We start from the raw sequence: 16,811 nt of genomic DNA on the forward strand, positions 1-16,811 counted from the left end.
AATTTACTTCAGCTAAAAACTATATAAATAGCTCTATCCTAAACCATGTAGCTACTAACCATATTTTAATTGTATACATGCATTAATTTATTCATTCAGAAATGTTTATTGATTTCTTCTTTGGTGTTAAGAATCAGAGGTTGCATCATGAATGTATCCGATTTATAATTCTATTACTTCTCAGGCTCATTTTTTTGACTCTAGCCACTGTTTTAAGGATATGTTCCACATGGGCTTTTGAGGTTCACATAGTTAAAACCTTACAGTTCCTTGCCTTGTGTACTTACTTCATCATGTGCTTCTTGTTTCCTTCAAAGGGCTTCTCTGTTGCTTCAAGGTAGGATAAAAAATGGATGTCGTTTGGCATTTATATGTGTGCAACCTGGATGCATACAGAAACTGTTGCACACAGGGTCTCCTTTGACCAATAGGGGACAGTACTAAAGAAAAAAATATATCCCTCTTTTAATCTCCTACTAATAGTTCTTAAGATTCATTTCATGAAAATCTTGAAATGTCCCATGGAATTGAGTATCAGTCTCTCATAAGAGTGAACAAATTTATATTGCACCCTTTCATTAATTTTTCCTCCTTGACTTTACAGATCACCAGTGTCAGTCACCTACTCTGAAATCATATTGTCAATAAACTATCTTCATTCAAGCCTTTATCTTTGCCTTCCTGGTTACCTATGTTAAAGCAATTGGTAACCTTCAGATAGAATTTTGAAGCTGGATCACTTGGCCAGTTGCAGGAATTGAGGTCCCTATTTCTTTGGTAATTTAGAAAGATGATCACTGTCCATTTGTAGTAGCAACAAAATGATCATGACTCTCACCCAAAATGATTTGATTAGGTGCAGGTAGAAAATGAAGTGCTCAGTTACAAGGAAGCTGTGGCATTTAAAAAGAAGGGGCAAGGCTTACATAAAGAGTGTGCACTTGTATGCTTTTTGTTAACTTCTTTGGAAGCCTTAAAAACATAAAATTTGGTATATGCATTATGCATGCAATGGAATATTATTCAGGCTTAAAAAAGGAAATCTTGTTATTTCCAATGATGTGGGTGGACCTGGAGGGCATTATGCTAAGTAAAATAAACCAAACATAGATAAATATTGTATGAACTCATCTGTATGCAGAATCTAAAACAGTCAAAGTCATAGAAGCTGAGAATAGAATAGTAATTGCCAGGTTATGGTCAAAAGGTCAAAGTTTCAGTTATAAGATAAGTTCTAGAGATCTACTATACAGCAACATGCCTGTAACAAATAATACTGTATTGTATAGTTAAATTTTTCTAAGAGGGTAGATCTTATATTAAGTGTTTTTACTACCGCGGCTGCTACTATTACTACTACTACTAGAGGCAGGAATAAACTCTAGAAGGTGATGGATATGTCTATGAACTTGATGGTGGTGATGGTTTCACAGATGTACACCCATCCTGTATATGTGTACATTAAATGTGTACACCTTTTTACTTGTCATTTATAACTCAATAAAATGGTTTAAAAATCAATTACTAAATATTAAATTAAATTAATAAAGTAACTCAAGGTATATCTTAAAAGACAGAAAGCTTCTATGATAGCCTTTAAGAAGCCTCTCTTCTCACATAGGCTTATGACAGACCATGCTAAAAATAAGTGCCCAGTCTCATATAAAGTTGGAAGAGCAACATTTGAACCTGAAAATGCAGGCTTAATGTATGTCCTGTGTCAAAATCAAGAACTTGATAGGTGAAGAGTTGGACCCTGAAACTTGAGATGAGTTTGAAAAAACTTGTACCTCCAGATTCTTCTGAATACTCTGAGAGAGAGAGAGAGAGAGAGAACTGTAGTCTCAGTAATGGAATGAGTGTATGAAACAATCATGGACATAGGATTTTCTCCTCTCACTGTCAATCTAATGACTTACTTGTGTTTTTGGCCCCTATACTCACAGTGATAACTTTTGCAAAGGATTAGAGATCTTGATTCTCAAGGGGGATGCTTTCATAAGGGATCATGGTAGTATTTACACTCAAGGTTTCATCTGCCTTGTGGTCACTTTGTGCTCCTCATGCAGTGGGCAGTACAGAAAAAAGATTTCATACACTGGGGGGTTCAGGGGATAGGGTAATTGACACAGAGTATCATGGGGAACTAAGATAGCAGCTACACAACTGAGGAAGGGAGAAATATGTCTGGAAACAGCAATACATACTGGAGAATCTCTTCAAGCTTCCTTAATGGCAACCAGCTATTGAAGGAACCAGTAAGTAAGGGCAAGTGAATTAAAAACTTAGATTTCTCATGGATGAAAGTTAGGGTCTTCCCATTAAGAAAGCAGCATGGACCAGCCATGTTTTGGCTGAAGATAAAAGAAATCCATGGAGTATGGTGGAGGAGAGAAATGGAAATATCAGTTATGACCTTGGTATGGGCTGAAGTGATGGGTACTATAGCTTATTCCATTAGCTCACATGTATTACAGTTTTGTGACAGTTTGTATTTTATTTGAGAGACTGTACATGATTTGAGGGCACAAATGGCAGGCTATATCTTATGTCTTTTATACTACTTCATATCTTCTCAGCCACATCTCTTATTCTAGCAACTCTGTGGCCAATATTTCAGTGTAAGCTTTGAATCAACTTTGCACAGATGTAATTTAACTACACCTTGCTTATGGCACCATCACAAGTACTTCTTGTTTTCTGCTGGCTTCCCTGTCTCTGCATCATGGGATACCACAGGGGCCTATTTAAAATTCACACATGGGCATTCTAATAGTATGAGTGCTGTAATGACAAAGCCAAGAAATAAATACACCATTCTTTTTTTTTTTCATCCCCACTGAGGACAGTTCTGATAAGAATTCCCTAGGGATCCTCAGAATATACCTAGAGATTGAGCATCAGTCACCAATAGTGGTGGCCAGTTTGATAAAGACATCCTCTTTGGCATCCTTTATTCCCTGCATATCCCCTCTCTCCCTTACATTAGCTCAAAGAACTCATTTCTAAATAATTATCTGCACACAAGGCTTTTATTAAAGGTTTGTTTTTAAGGAAACCTAGCCTAAATGAATGAATAAAATAGATACGGTCTCTACCCACATTGAAGTTTGTCTCATTGAGGAGACATATATAAAGTTGATAATCACTTGAATATGTAAACTATTAAAACAGTGATAAGGTTGTGAAGGAAAGTATAAAATGCTTTGAGGACATAAATAAGATGGAGTTTCCAAGAAAACCTCTTTAATGAACTGATATATGAGCCAAAAATTGAAGAGTTATCAAGAGTTAGTCATGTAAAGTCACGTAGCATGAGCTGTTGTAGAACACATAAAGGGCAGTTGAAACAATGAGAGCAAGCAGGACAAGAGAACAAGCAGAACAAGTGATAGGATTGCGGAAGGGGGAAGGAGCCAGATAATGGAGGGCCTTCTGGGCCATATGTTAGCTATTAAATTTTATTTTAAATACAATGGGGCAGATTTGAAAGGTTTTGAACAAAGGAGTGATAAATTTTTATTTGTAGTAATTACAGCCAAAATTAGAAAAGAAGACAAGGGTAGAATCATAAAGAATAATGCTGAAGACAACTGAAAGAGAAACATAGTTGGATGGAATACCAAGGGTTGAGTTCTACACAATAATTATTCACTAAGCAAAAATAAGATAATTAAATTAAAAACACTCAGTTGTAAGAAACATATATGAATTTATAATTATACTAATTTATAGCTATATAAATATTAACGATACTAATATCTATATTATCAGGGTTCTACTAGAGAAAGAGAACAATTAGTAAAAATATATAATACATGTAAAGGAATTGGCTTATATGATTGTGGGGGCTCACCTTACAAGTCTGAAATCCACAGGGCAGGCTGTCAGGAGGGCAGGTTGGACTCTGGGAAGTTGCTGAGTCCACAGGTATAATTTCATTCTTACTCTGGTGAACTTCGATTCTGATCTTAAAGCCTTTCAACTAATTGGATTAAGCCCATGGAGATTATCAAAGATAGTATTCTTTACTTAAAGTCCATTGATTGGAGATGTTAATCACATCTACAAATTTCCTTCACCACATCAACGACGAATAGTGTTTGAATAACAGGGGACTACAGATGAGCCAAGTTAACATAAAAAACTGACCATCAGGATCCTATCTGTTCATCTCTATTGAAACCATATTTTACTCTCTGACTTAGAAAATTTAGACAAAAACATGGTGCACTCCTAATTTGTCTGACTATTGAAAGCAACATTTCTTAGAGTTTTTCGTGTATTTGCATGGAATTCAAGAGGAGTGTTAGTTAAACATGCAGATATCATCATGCAGATGACTTTTGAATGATATTCTTGCTGGTATTCAAGAATTATGTTAAAGAAGCTATCTAGGTGATACTTTTCCAAAATAAAGGCTTAAAAACCATTTGACTCAAAGACAGTTGAATTAATGTTCCTCAGTACTGATTCTGTAACTGTGACTAGCATTTCAAAATCTTACATATATCTTAAATTTAGGTTGCTAAGATTCTTTCTTTATTTTGATTCAGTATATATTCGCATATATTTCAGATGGGAGTTGAAATTAATCAGTATTTCCAGATGGCAGTTTACTAGCCTATGTCCAGAGTCTTAAAAACAGTTTATTATAACATTTGACCTAGTAATTATAGAAAGTCATCATATAAAAATAATTCAAAATCTGTTCAATCAGATTATCAAAAGTGCTAAAAATTAAAAAGAAAACTATGTGATGAATAATATAAAAATGACTAGGTAAATTAAAATCAATCTGTATTATATTCCCATCAAAACTATGCCTTATGAAATTTTAATGACATGAGAAAATGCTTAGTCTAAAATTATAACTTTAAAAAAGAAAAAAAAACAAATAACTTGATTAAAAAATAGACAAAAGAGTGAAACAGACATTTCTGCAAAGACAACACAGAAATGACCAATGGATATATTAAAAGGTGTTCAAGATCATTAGTTATCACAGAAATGCAATCAAAACTACAATGAAATATCATCTCATATCTGTTACTATGGCTACTATTAAAAATAAATTAATTAAAACTAACTAACTAAATAAATAAATAACAGGTACTGACAAAGTTGTGGATAAATTAGAACCCTTGTACACTGGTGGTAATATAAAATGGTGCTGAAACTAGGGGAAATAATAAAATTACCGTATGATCCAGCAATTTCACTTCTGGGTATATACCCAAAATAATTGAAATCAGAGCCTCAAATAGGAATCTGCACACCTATGTTCACTGCGGCACTATTAACAATAGCCACAAAATAGACACAACATAAATGCTCACCAACAGTTGAATGGGTAAAGAAAATGTGGCATATACATGCAGTGAAATATTCAGCCTTAAAAAAGAAGTAAATATCTGCCTTGTGATAATGCGGATAAACCTATAAGACATTATATTATGCTAAGTGAAATACGCCAGTCACATAAGATCATATACTTCTTGATTTCATTTATATGAGGTATCTAAAATAGTCAAACTCATAGAAGTAGAGAACAAAATATTAATTGTCAGTGTCTGGATGGTGGGAGAAATGAGAAGTTGTTATTCAGTGGATATAAAATTTCATTCAGGCCAGAATAATAAATTATAGAGATCTGCTGTACAACATTTTGCACTTCAAAATTTGTTAAAATAGATGTCATATTAAGTGTTCTTACCACAAGAAAAAACAAACAAACAAACAAAGAGAAGTAAGAAAACTCTGGGAGGTGGTGGATGTGTCTATTACCTTGATTGTGGTTTGTATGTCATTAAATTGTACATATTAAATATGTGCAGTCCTTTGTACATGAATTATACTTCAATAAAGCTCTATAAAAAAACTTTCAGTAGAAAACATTTTTTGTTTTACTTAAAGACAAAATAGTAAATAAGTATTATGGATGTCGTAAGTTGAGATCACTTAGATGTTTATCTTCTCTCTTAATTCTCTCTCACACATTTTTATGTGTTTTGTCTATGAACTTTTGAGTCAAAAATTTGTTTTGAATAAATTTTCAATGTCCCTGGAAAAAACATGTTTCTCTAATGACTTTAGAAACAAACAAACGATTTAGTAGAAAAAATATTTCTATACTAAGGAAAGATTTCTGAGTAGAATAGATCAAATTGAACTCTGAATATACGTTTTGGTTTTTTGTTTTTCTTTTAGTTTTTGTTTTTCATGTTGAGAAAATGAGAGGGAAGTAAATAAATCCTGAAGTAATTACACTTGAGGATTTACTTCAGTTGCATAATATACAATTCATTTTGTAAATACTTTCCCACTGGGGTTTGACACATTTATCAATCAGTTTTTAGTTATTACTTGTAAATTACAAAGATATCTAGATCAACTAGTCTAAACAAATTTGGTTATCCTAACATGTCTAGATCTATGCTGTAACAATATGGTAATCAATATGTACATGTGGCTCTTTAATTTTAAATTAACTAAAATTTAATGAAATAAGAACTTTAGTTCCTCAGTCACACTAGCCACATTTCAAATTCTCAATGGCCACATGTGACTTGCAACTATAGTATTGGGCAGAGCATATGCAGAATATTCCCACCATCATAGAAAATTCCTATTGGAGAGCACTGTTCTTGAACTTATTATGAAATCACTTCAATAATAACAATAACAACAAAAACTTTTCAAAATATTTTTGAATTATTTAAATTTACATTTAAAAGTTGTTGAGACAAATTAGATTCCTGAACTATGCTTATCAATTGCTTATTTGCCTTCAAATCCATAGACCACCCTTCCCTTTTCCACTCTGTAACTAAGAGAATTGCATTTAGCAGCTTCTTTTATCCTTTAGCATGGGGTTGGTGTGACCAGAACAGGAAGTCTCTTTGCTTCATGGCATGTCTTGCGGTGGCTGCATCTCTTCTCTCCCTCTGGCTTCCATACCTGGCTCCTCCCTGCATGATCTCCATACTCCATCTTGGACTAAAAATCACCTGCTAAGATTATAGCTCCCTTTCCACAGCCCCAGCCTTTCTGCCCTAGTAGCACCACCTCCATCTTTGTCTCTCAACTCTGCAAATTAATGGCTTCCTGTCCTTGCAATTGTCTGGAGTGTCTCACTGTTTCCTGCTTGTCTTCTCAGTTCTCCCAAAATCTGTTTAACCAATTCCCTGTATTAAATCCTCCCCCACTCCCACCTTTTCTTCTCTATTTTTTGTAAACCTAGATTGATTTCTGCTTTCCTGACTGGATCCTGATTAATATAGACTAATCCAAGTAAGTCATGAAATTTTGTTTTTAATAAACCAGGTGATTCAGAATAACACAATATTGCGCAATGTTCTCAAGGCAAAAAACACTAAATGGAAGAAAAATGAGCAGCTTAAAATAAATGCAATCTTACTGTATTTTTACTTTGTATGTTTGCAGAAAAAGAAATGACTCTAAATTACTCTATTTAATAACAACAACAAAATAACTGTGTTTTATGCTGAGGTTCTAAATAGAAGTTATAATAACTAAAATTTCCCAGAAGTCATTTCTGAATCCCTTAGGGGTTCTTTCAGCCAAAGCCTATTTTAGTGTTACCCTTTATGAAGAACAAAAGGAGGTTAAGTATATGAAAAATAAAATTTGTTCGTGTTTTTCCATTAAGAGAGTTCTGAAATTAGTATGTTGCTTTCATGAACTTTTAAATGACAAGACATTTGAATTTTCTTACTGTGATTTATTTGGGAAATCAGTCTAAGATGGAAATTGGGGATAATTACATTCCCTTAACAAAGGGGAAAAATCCTCAGAGACATTTAGAACAATGATAAAATTTTCCTTTTATTAGATGGAATGGTTTGTGAGGAGTTTTCTAATTATATTAAGGCTTATTTTGGTTTAAAATCTCAATTAAAGCAAATCTCAGATAAGGCTGAAAAATTCTTTTTATTGGCAATCTGTTCCCTACTTTTCTAATATAGTGCATATTTTCCATAAACCATTTCTCCTACCATTTTATATATCCAGAGTTCTAATATCATCAAAAATACATGAATTAAGAAATTCCAGGACCTTGAGGTATGCTCTACACCCACATGCTCATCCAAAAAAGTAAATATGATTTTTTGGATGTGTTTTCAATTTTCAAATCTGTCACTATGTATATTGTTGACTTCTGATGTGACTATATATTGTTGTTGTTGTTAACATTCTGATTGCCACTAATTAGTTACTACTGTATTTTTAAAAAGACATTTACTGAATGTTGGAAAAAAAATACATACCTTTTGAACTGGCTCCAAAATCTTCTAGCATGTTTTTTTTTCCCCTTTAAATTTATCCCAAACAACTAGTTCCAATCCTCTCAAATTATTTTCCCTCTTATACCCAACACTTATCATTGCTACCTAAATGGGACTTTGTAATATTAAACCTGGGTGTTAAGAAGTAAAAGCTAGTCAGGGAGTTAGAGAATCTCAGCTATAGTCTTGGATCTTTCTTGAGTAAATCATTAATGCTACCTCTTCCTTAAAATGAGGTTATAGTTTGGCTATTGTGGACATTGCTGCTATAAACATCGGGGTGCACATACCCCTTCAGATCTCTACATTTGTATCTTTGGGGTAAATACCCAGTAGTGCAATTGCTAGGTCGTATGGTAGCTCTATTTTCAACTTCTTGAGGAACCGCCATACTGTTTTCCAGAGTGGCTGCACCAGCTTGTATTTCCACCAACAGTGTAGGAGAGTTCCCCTTTCTCCGCATCCCCACCAACATCTGTTGTTTCCTGACTTGTTAATTCTAGCCATTCTGACTGGTGTGAGGTGGTATCTCACTGAGGTTTTGGTATGGATTTCCCTGATGCAGAGCAATGTTGAGCACTTTTTCATGTGTCTGTTGGCCATTTGGATGTCTTCTTTGGAAAAATGTCTGTTCATGTCTTCTGCCCATTTCTTGATTGGATTATTTGTTCTTTGGGTGTTGAGTTTGATAAGTTCTTTATAGATTTTGTATATTAGCCCTTTACTTATAGCAGCAACGTCCACAATAGCCAAACTATGGAAAGAGCCAAGATGTCCATCAACAGATGAATGAATAAAGAAGATGTGGTATATATATATACAATGGAATATTATGCAGGCATCAAAAGGAATGAAATCTTGCCATTTGCAACGACGTGGATGGAACTGGAGGGTATTATGCTGAGCGAAATAAGTCAATTGGAGAAAGACATGTATCATATGATCTCACTGATATGAGGAATTCTTAATCTCAGGAAACAAACTGAGGGTTGCTGGAGGGGTGGGGGTGGGAGGGATGGGTGGCTGGGTGATAGACATTGGGGAGGGTATGTGCTATGGTGAGCACTGTGAATTGTGTAAGACTGATGAATCACAGACCTGTACCTCTGAAACAAATAATACATTATATGTTAAAAAATAGAAGAAGATAGTAGGAAGGGTAAAATGAAGGTAGGGAAATCGGAGGGGGAGACGAACCATGAGAGACTATAGACTCTGAGAAACAAACTGAGGGTTCTAGAGGGGAGGGGTGTGGGGGGATGGGTTAGCCTGGTGATGGGTATTAAAGAGGGCACATATTGAGGGGGGCACTGGGTGTTATATACAAACAATGAATCATGGAACACTACATCAAAAACTAATGATGTAACATATGGTGATTAATATAACATAATAAAGCTAAAAAAACAAACAGTTGTTGATAGTAATGGATATTATCCATTGAATGAAAAAGCAAATCCTGAGCTCATGGTGATATAAATTTCAAAAATAAAAGTTTGATGAGAAATGTATTTCTACATGGCTTCGATATGCCTTCTCATAAAATGTTAATATGGTCACTGAAGATGCTTACATTAGAGGAAGCTGGGTGATGGATACATGAGACTTACTGTATGTATTTGTTACATATTCAAAATTATCCTAAAATAAAAATTATAAATGTCAAAAAAATAAAAAATAAACATCAGAAAAGAAAATGAGGCTATAGCACTAGGTGAACATTAAAGTCTTATCATTGGATTTTTATGATTCTATGCAACATTAATAGTTAAAAAAAGAGAAAAAAATAATTATAAACCTGTTTTATTTAAAAAATACACTAAAGCCAATTAATAATGATTCAGTAGAGCAAGATGACTAAGATCATGAGCTCTATTTAAAGAACTGGCTTCAGATCCTCATCTCACTCTTGACTTACAATGAGACTTTAAGAAATAGTCTTAACTTTAGTTGCCTTATATCTTTAATAGAAATAAAAAAGTACTCCCTCTTTATGTGTGTCTGAATGTGTATGTGAGAAAGAGAGAAAAAAGAATTAAATGACTTAATACATGTAAAACACTTAGGAAATTATCTGACACAAATATGTGTTCAAAATTAAATAATTATATAAATATTAATTTAGAGTCTGTTATTTATAGGATATTTTGCTAGTGACCTTATACAAATATAAATAAGATAAAGTCATTATACTTTGATTTTAATTTTCAATATATATTTATTTAGAATCTAATAGTTGGGAAAGTTATCAGAGTTATAAATATTAAAATAGTAGATCAAGGAAGAGAAGAGATAGTGATGACTTTTTATCAGTTCAATCAGTCACAGGAAATCTTATAAAATAAAGTACAATCTAAACAGAGCTTTGAATGAATGGGGTCCTGTAATTAATAAGGGTTGGGCACTCTAAATAAATGGGAAAAGCATGGAATATGGAGAAGTAAAACATATACGAAAGTACAGTTGACATAAATGTTGCATGGAGGCAGGGAAAGGCTATTGGGATTATGTTATAGAAAACCTGCTATGAAGGGGCACCTAGGTGGCTCAGACGGTTAAGCATCTGCCTTCGGCTCAGGTCATGATCCTGAGGTCCTGGGATTGAGCTCCACATCGGGCTCCCTGCTCAGCGGAGAGCCTGTTTCTCCCTCTCCCTCTGCCTCTGCTACTCCCCCTGCTTGTACTCTCTCACTCTTTGTCAAATAAAGAAAAAATAAATAAAAAATCTTAAAAAAAAAAACAACACCTGCTATGAAATCTAGCTCCCAGTAATTCAACACAGTAAAATACGTAAGAGGTAGTTTCTTGGACTTTGGGAAGTGAGTTCAATAGTAGGAAGCAGCAAAGACAAGAAGCAAAATAAGAATGCTGAATTTATTCTTTTTATTTCTTCTATTTTTTATATCAAGATGCCTCATGCATAAATTATGTAGTGATTCAAGTTACTTAGTAATACATTCTTCTTCAAATAGTCAGATAACAGAAGAACACCTCTGTTGGTAGTAGATGGCTAGGGTAGACTGTTAACTGTTATGACCACTGATGAACCACACTCCTGGTAGTTATGTACTTTTTTAGTCTCCACCCACATTAACTCTGGGTTGGTCATGTGACTGACATGATCTATGGGACATGACAATAGCAATCTAGATGTAAACAAAGGTCTATTACATATTTACACATGTAAACATTCACTTTTGAAGCCAGGTTCCACAAAGCAAAGAAGTGTAAGCTGGACTCTTAGAAAGACCACACAAGACTGAATAAGGTTTTGGCCTTTGAGCTATCCCAACATCAAGATGCCAGATATATAAGTAAAACCATTTTGGATGTCCCAGCCTGACTACCTCCAAGTGCAGGTGCATGAGAAACTTTAAGAAAGGCTAGGAGAATGTTTCAGCTGAGCTGTTGCCAGATCAAAGACTCAAGAAATTATAACATGATTGCTTAAGTTGCAGGATGGTTTGTTAACACAGTCATAGATAACAGAAACAATGGCAGAAAATGGTAGGAAAACATAACTTCTCAGAATATTCTAAACAACAAACATGAGAGAAGTCCAAGAAGGTAAGCCCATCCTGTTACCAAAGGAAAGATTATATAAAGCTCTTTAAAATTAAATCAATAAAGTTAAAAAATGATAATTATGAAATGTTTCTTTAATAAGTGAATGGAAATGCTACATTTAAGACATTTATGAATGGCTCATTTGGGAAAATATTTTTATGACTACATTTTTAAATGCCTAGTGAGCTTCTGGTTGAAGAGGTGATTCGAGCAAAATGTTTTACCTTCTCTTTTTACTAAAATTCATTAAAATGATAATAGAGGAAAAAATATAGATCCACAGGAAAAAAGACAGTATCAATAAAAGTTACTTCATCCATTTATGGAGGATGGAAATTAGGAAGGAAAAGTGACAAATGAAGGAAAAGTAAAGAAAGCAACTTTTGGAGGTGCATTCCAAAATAGAATAGAGCAGATCTGCCTAGTAGAACCCTGTTGAGCCTCCAGACCCTGATGCCACAGGTGTCATATATGGAAATAGAAGATACGAAGCTGAAAACAAAAGGACAAAGTAATGTTTGCTTCATGAATTATTTTACTTTCCCACCTCCATTTACTCTTAAGTACAGAACAACTGTACTCAAGTCCTCAACATAAAAATAATTCAGAGGCTTCTTGAGTAAAGACATTTAATTAAATTTTTTGGAGGAGGGGAACAGCTAATGTGAATGTTGGCACCTTGTCAATCTAGAATTTAGGGCTCCCACAACCTTAGGACCACAGCATACACTACACAGAAGTTGCCTGATCAGGAAGGCTAGTAGGGTTAAAGCATTGCTCACACTCTACTTACCAAGCCATGTGCTAGGACTGCATTTTTCCAGAGAAGAGGTTGTTTTTCTAAAATTTTACCAAAGGCAACTTATGGCCTAGTAGCCATTAATGGAGATTACAATCAATCATTCCTTCGTCTTGTGTTTAAATATGAAATTATACACAGAAATTATTAGATACTTTAAGGAAAATGTAGAAAGTAAAAGAGAAAAAAATATATATGTGAAAAAATAAAAAAAGATTAAATTCAAACATGTAACTTAATGAATATATTTAGAAAAGTTTAAAAATATATTTACATCTAGGGGCACCTGGGTGGCTCAGTTGGTTAAGCGACTGCCTTCGGCTCAGGTCATGATCCTGGAGTCCCTGGATCGGTCCCGCATCGGGCTCCCTGCTCGGCAGGGAGTCTGCTTCTCCCTCTGACCCTCCCCCCTCTCATGTGCTTGCTCTCTCTCATTCTCTCTCTCTCAAATAAATAAATAAAAAATCTTTAAAAAATATATATATATTTACATCTAAAGAATAAAAAAATGCCATGATTAAGGAGTGAATGGCCAAGAAAGAGCTGTTTGAAATTGAATGTAGTAAAGGAAATCCCTGAAAATGCCAGGAGTATTAGGTTGCTAGATAACAGGTGAAATTATTGGATTTATACTTTCCTATAGTTTGCAATTTTTCAACACAAACATGTATTTATTTTATAACCATTGTTTTTTAATGGTCATCATACTTGTTAACATAAGGAACATTGCACAAGCTGAGGATTCCTTATGTGTGTATGTTTTTAGGCAGGTGTGTATATTTCTTTGTATACATTTGCATGTAGTTACCAGGAGTTCATGTTTTGATAAATGAAGCTTTTGTGTATCTCTTAGACATATAAGGATGTGAAGTAGAAAGTTACCTGTATTGCATTGAATTTTTGTAATACAGTTCCTACTAGAGATAAAAACTTGGAAGTTATCTATTTACAGATGGCAAGACAAATCATGGAATTGGATGAGCTCAGGGAGAATATGAAGTGAGAAGACATCTCTAGATTCTAAGATAAATTTCATAAAGTCTAAACATACACTATAGATTGGGTGCCAAATATTCAAAGATTCACATAAAATCAGAGTTTCATTGTAAAAACAAATATGATCTTCAGATAAGGGATAACATTTTGTTTCCTTTTGAAACACCAAGAAGAGTACTTGGAATTAAAAAAAACCTCAAATATAAATATGGACCAGGTTTGAATTTGTTGGATTGACCCTTGTCTTTATAAAAAATGATAGTTTCTTCAAGGACTATTGCATAATAATCTTAATTTTCATCTCCATGCTTAATATCTAAGTGCTCCTTAAAAATAAAACAGTATTTTACTTGTTTCCATTGTTCTGTATTTATACTAGACACTTTTTTAAAAAGATTTTATTTATTTATTTGTCAGAGAGAGAGACAGAGCACAAGCAGGGGAAGCTGCAAGCAGAGGGAGAAGCAGGCTCCCTGCTGAGCAAGGAGTCCAATGTGGGACTCAATCCCAGGACCCTGGGATCATGATCTGAGCCGAAGGCAGCCGCTTAACTGACTGAGCCACCCAGACATCCCTACACTAGACACTTTTTAAAAGAACTGAGCACGGTGTTCAGGGTGGACTCCCAATATGTGGTTGGATAAAAGGACTGAACACTAACTAGATTCCAGAACATGGATGTCTGCAGAAATGTCAGGACTTTTTGTCAGAGTTGATATACACTGAAGCTTTTATTTTGAGGAGCTAGAGGGGAAAGTGGATAAGTGTTTGTACAAAGAAGCATTGTAAGAGAGAAAAATGAGTTAATGGAAGCAGATTGGATGCCCCTAACACCATACTCCACGTCTTTCTCAAAATATTTCAACTCTCTTCATAAGGAAGAAATTTTCTGAAATTACTTTTCACAATTTTAAAAGCAACAACTCAAAAACTAATTATTATAATTTAATTTAATTCAGTTTTCTTTCTTATTTGTGACTGGATTCTGCTACAAGTATTATTGAAATACAAAGGACAAAAATAAATATTTGAATCTCTATTACGGATAATCTATAAGAGCTGGAGATTGTTGATGCTGTGTTGGAAACTCAACCCAGGAATCTCATAGTCTCTCAGGAAAAAAAAAAAAAAAGTGCCAATAGGACCTTAGGCAAGAATTATAATCCAGCCAGCTGTACACTACTCCTCAGCTAATATTCCCAAAATATCTCCTCTGTAGTTGGTCAGCTCTTCCCCCTGTGCTCTTTATGAATATTGAACAAGCTTCCATTCTTGCAAATTACAATACAGTACCAAGTACTATAACTTATATATGCACTTTCGATTCTCCTACTTGACTATAAGCACCTTAAGAACACATTTTATCTTGTTCCTGGTATCTAGCAGATAAAATGATAATTAGAAAGTACTGAAGAAATATTTTCTATATGAATAAATGAATCTGAATGGATGAGAAATGGACATTTATTGAATCTTGTGAAGATAATTATCCTGCTGAAGTGTGCAAAAGAGCAGAAATGTTCCAAATGATTTCCTCCCCACTCCTTTACCTGGGGTCAGAGAGAGGAACTGGAGTATAGAAAGACAATGGAATATCAAAAAATTGAAAAATGACAGAACATTAGAGTTTAAAGAGATTTTTCAAGATGATTTATCCTATTATCTAATTTTACAGAGGAGCAGACATTTTAAGTGACCTCCCAAAACATAACTATTTAGTAGCAGAAATAGAATTATAACTCTAGTTTTTAGCCTCCAAAGTCCTTTTTTTACATCAACAATTTTCGAATTTGCTAAATAAAGTGGCTTTTATTATTTTGCCCATAGCTCTTAAGTCTTAAAATATCATTTCTATAAAACAAAGTGATTTTTAATTAACAAAAAACTTTTCTTGCCTCTTGGTTAACGACCACAACAATGATTAATAATATATTTTATTAGCACAGAAATTAGATATTAAAATCAGTTAATTCCTAGGGATGCCTGGATAGCTCAGTCAGTTAAGCGTCTGCTTTCGGCTCAGGTCATGATCCCAGGGTCCTGGGATCGAGTCCCGCATCGGGCTCCTTGCTCAGCAGGGAGCCTGCTTCTCCCTCTGTCTGCTCTGCATGCTGCTCCCCCTGCTTGTGTGTTCTCTCTCTGACAAATAGATAAATAAAATCTTTTAAAAAAATAAAATTAGTTAATTCCTGTTTTAAAAAGAAAATGTACTTCTAGTTCACAAAATACTAAAAAATGTAATTTAGATTTACAAAAATATTAAGAATAGTTCAGACTTTTCTGCCTAATTTTGCAAAGCTTAGAGGTGCAAGGATTCTGGCTGGAGCTCTTTTACTACATTCTAATGCTTGCAAATGGTGTTTTCCTTTACTGTGCTGTCACCATTGCCAATACACTGGTGAACAGACTTCTTACACAGTGACCTATGGTTTTGAAGAAGTGCTTCTATGCCACTGAGTTTGTGAATAATCTGGAATTTTAAAGTAGTGACATTCAGTGAGAATATCAGTGGATAATGTTCAGTGAAGATTTCTAGCAGATAATCAAATTATTATAATTTAAACTATAATTATTTTCTCATTATGGAACCTGTACCTTTGCTGCAAAACATGAAAAATTATGTCCATCTATCTTATGTTTTCCATGTCATAGGGCTGGACTGGTTGATGAAGTGAGTATGGAGGATGCTGTGGAAGATATCGACAACATTCAACTTCCATTCTGGACTCTCCCTCTCTTTACATAACCCCCACAATGAATGTTATTAGAGTCAAATAAACAATAACAAAAAGTTATATGTTATGAAATCTCTCTTATTTAAAATTATGTCTCTTCATCTCTTGAGGGATTACCTTATCCTAGGTTCAGATGATATTAATTTAAACATTGAATATGTCAAGTGTTTTCCAATTACAGACATCACCCTCTATACTTTCTATCCCTGAATATCAGATGAAAAAGTGAAAGTATTTACGAGAGAGAATGATTTCTTTTTTTATTTGCTTGATTGTTGATAGTCTACTCGCCTCCCTTCACATTTTACTATACTGCTAGGAATCACACAGGGCATACATATTGTTAATTAATATTATTTTAAAATCATTAGCTAAAGGGCACCTGGGTGGCTTAGTCAGTTAACT

The sequence above is a fragment of the Phoca vitulina genome, unplaced genomic scaffold (assembly GCF_004348235.1).
Source record: "Phoca vitulina isolate PV1807 unplaced genomic scaffold, GSC_HSeal_1.0 scaffold8, whole genome shotgun sequence".
Lineage (NCBI taxonomy): Eukaryota > Metazoa > Chordata > Mammalia > Carnivora > Phocidae > Phoca > Phoca vitulina.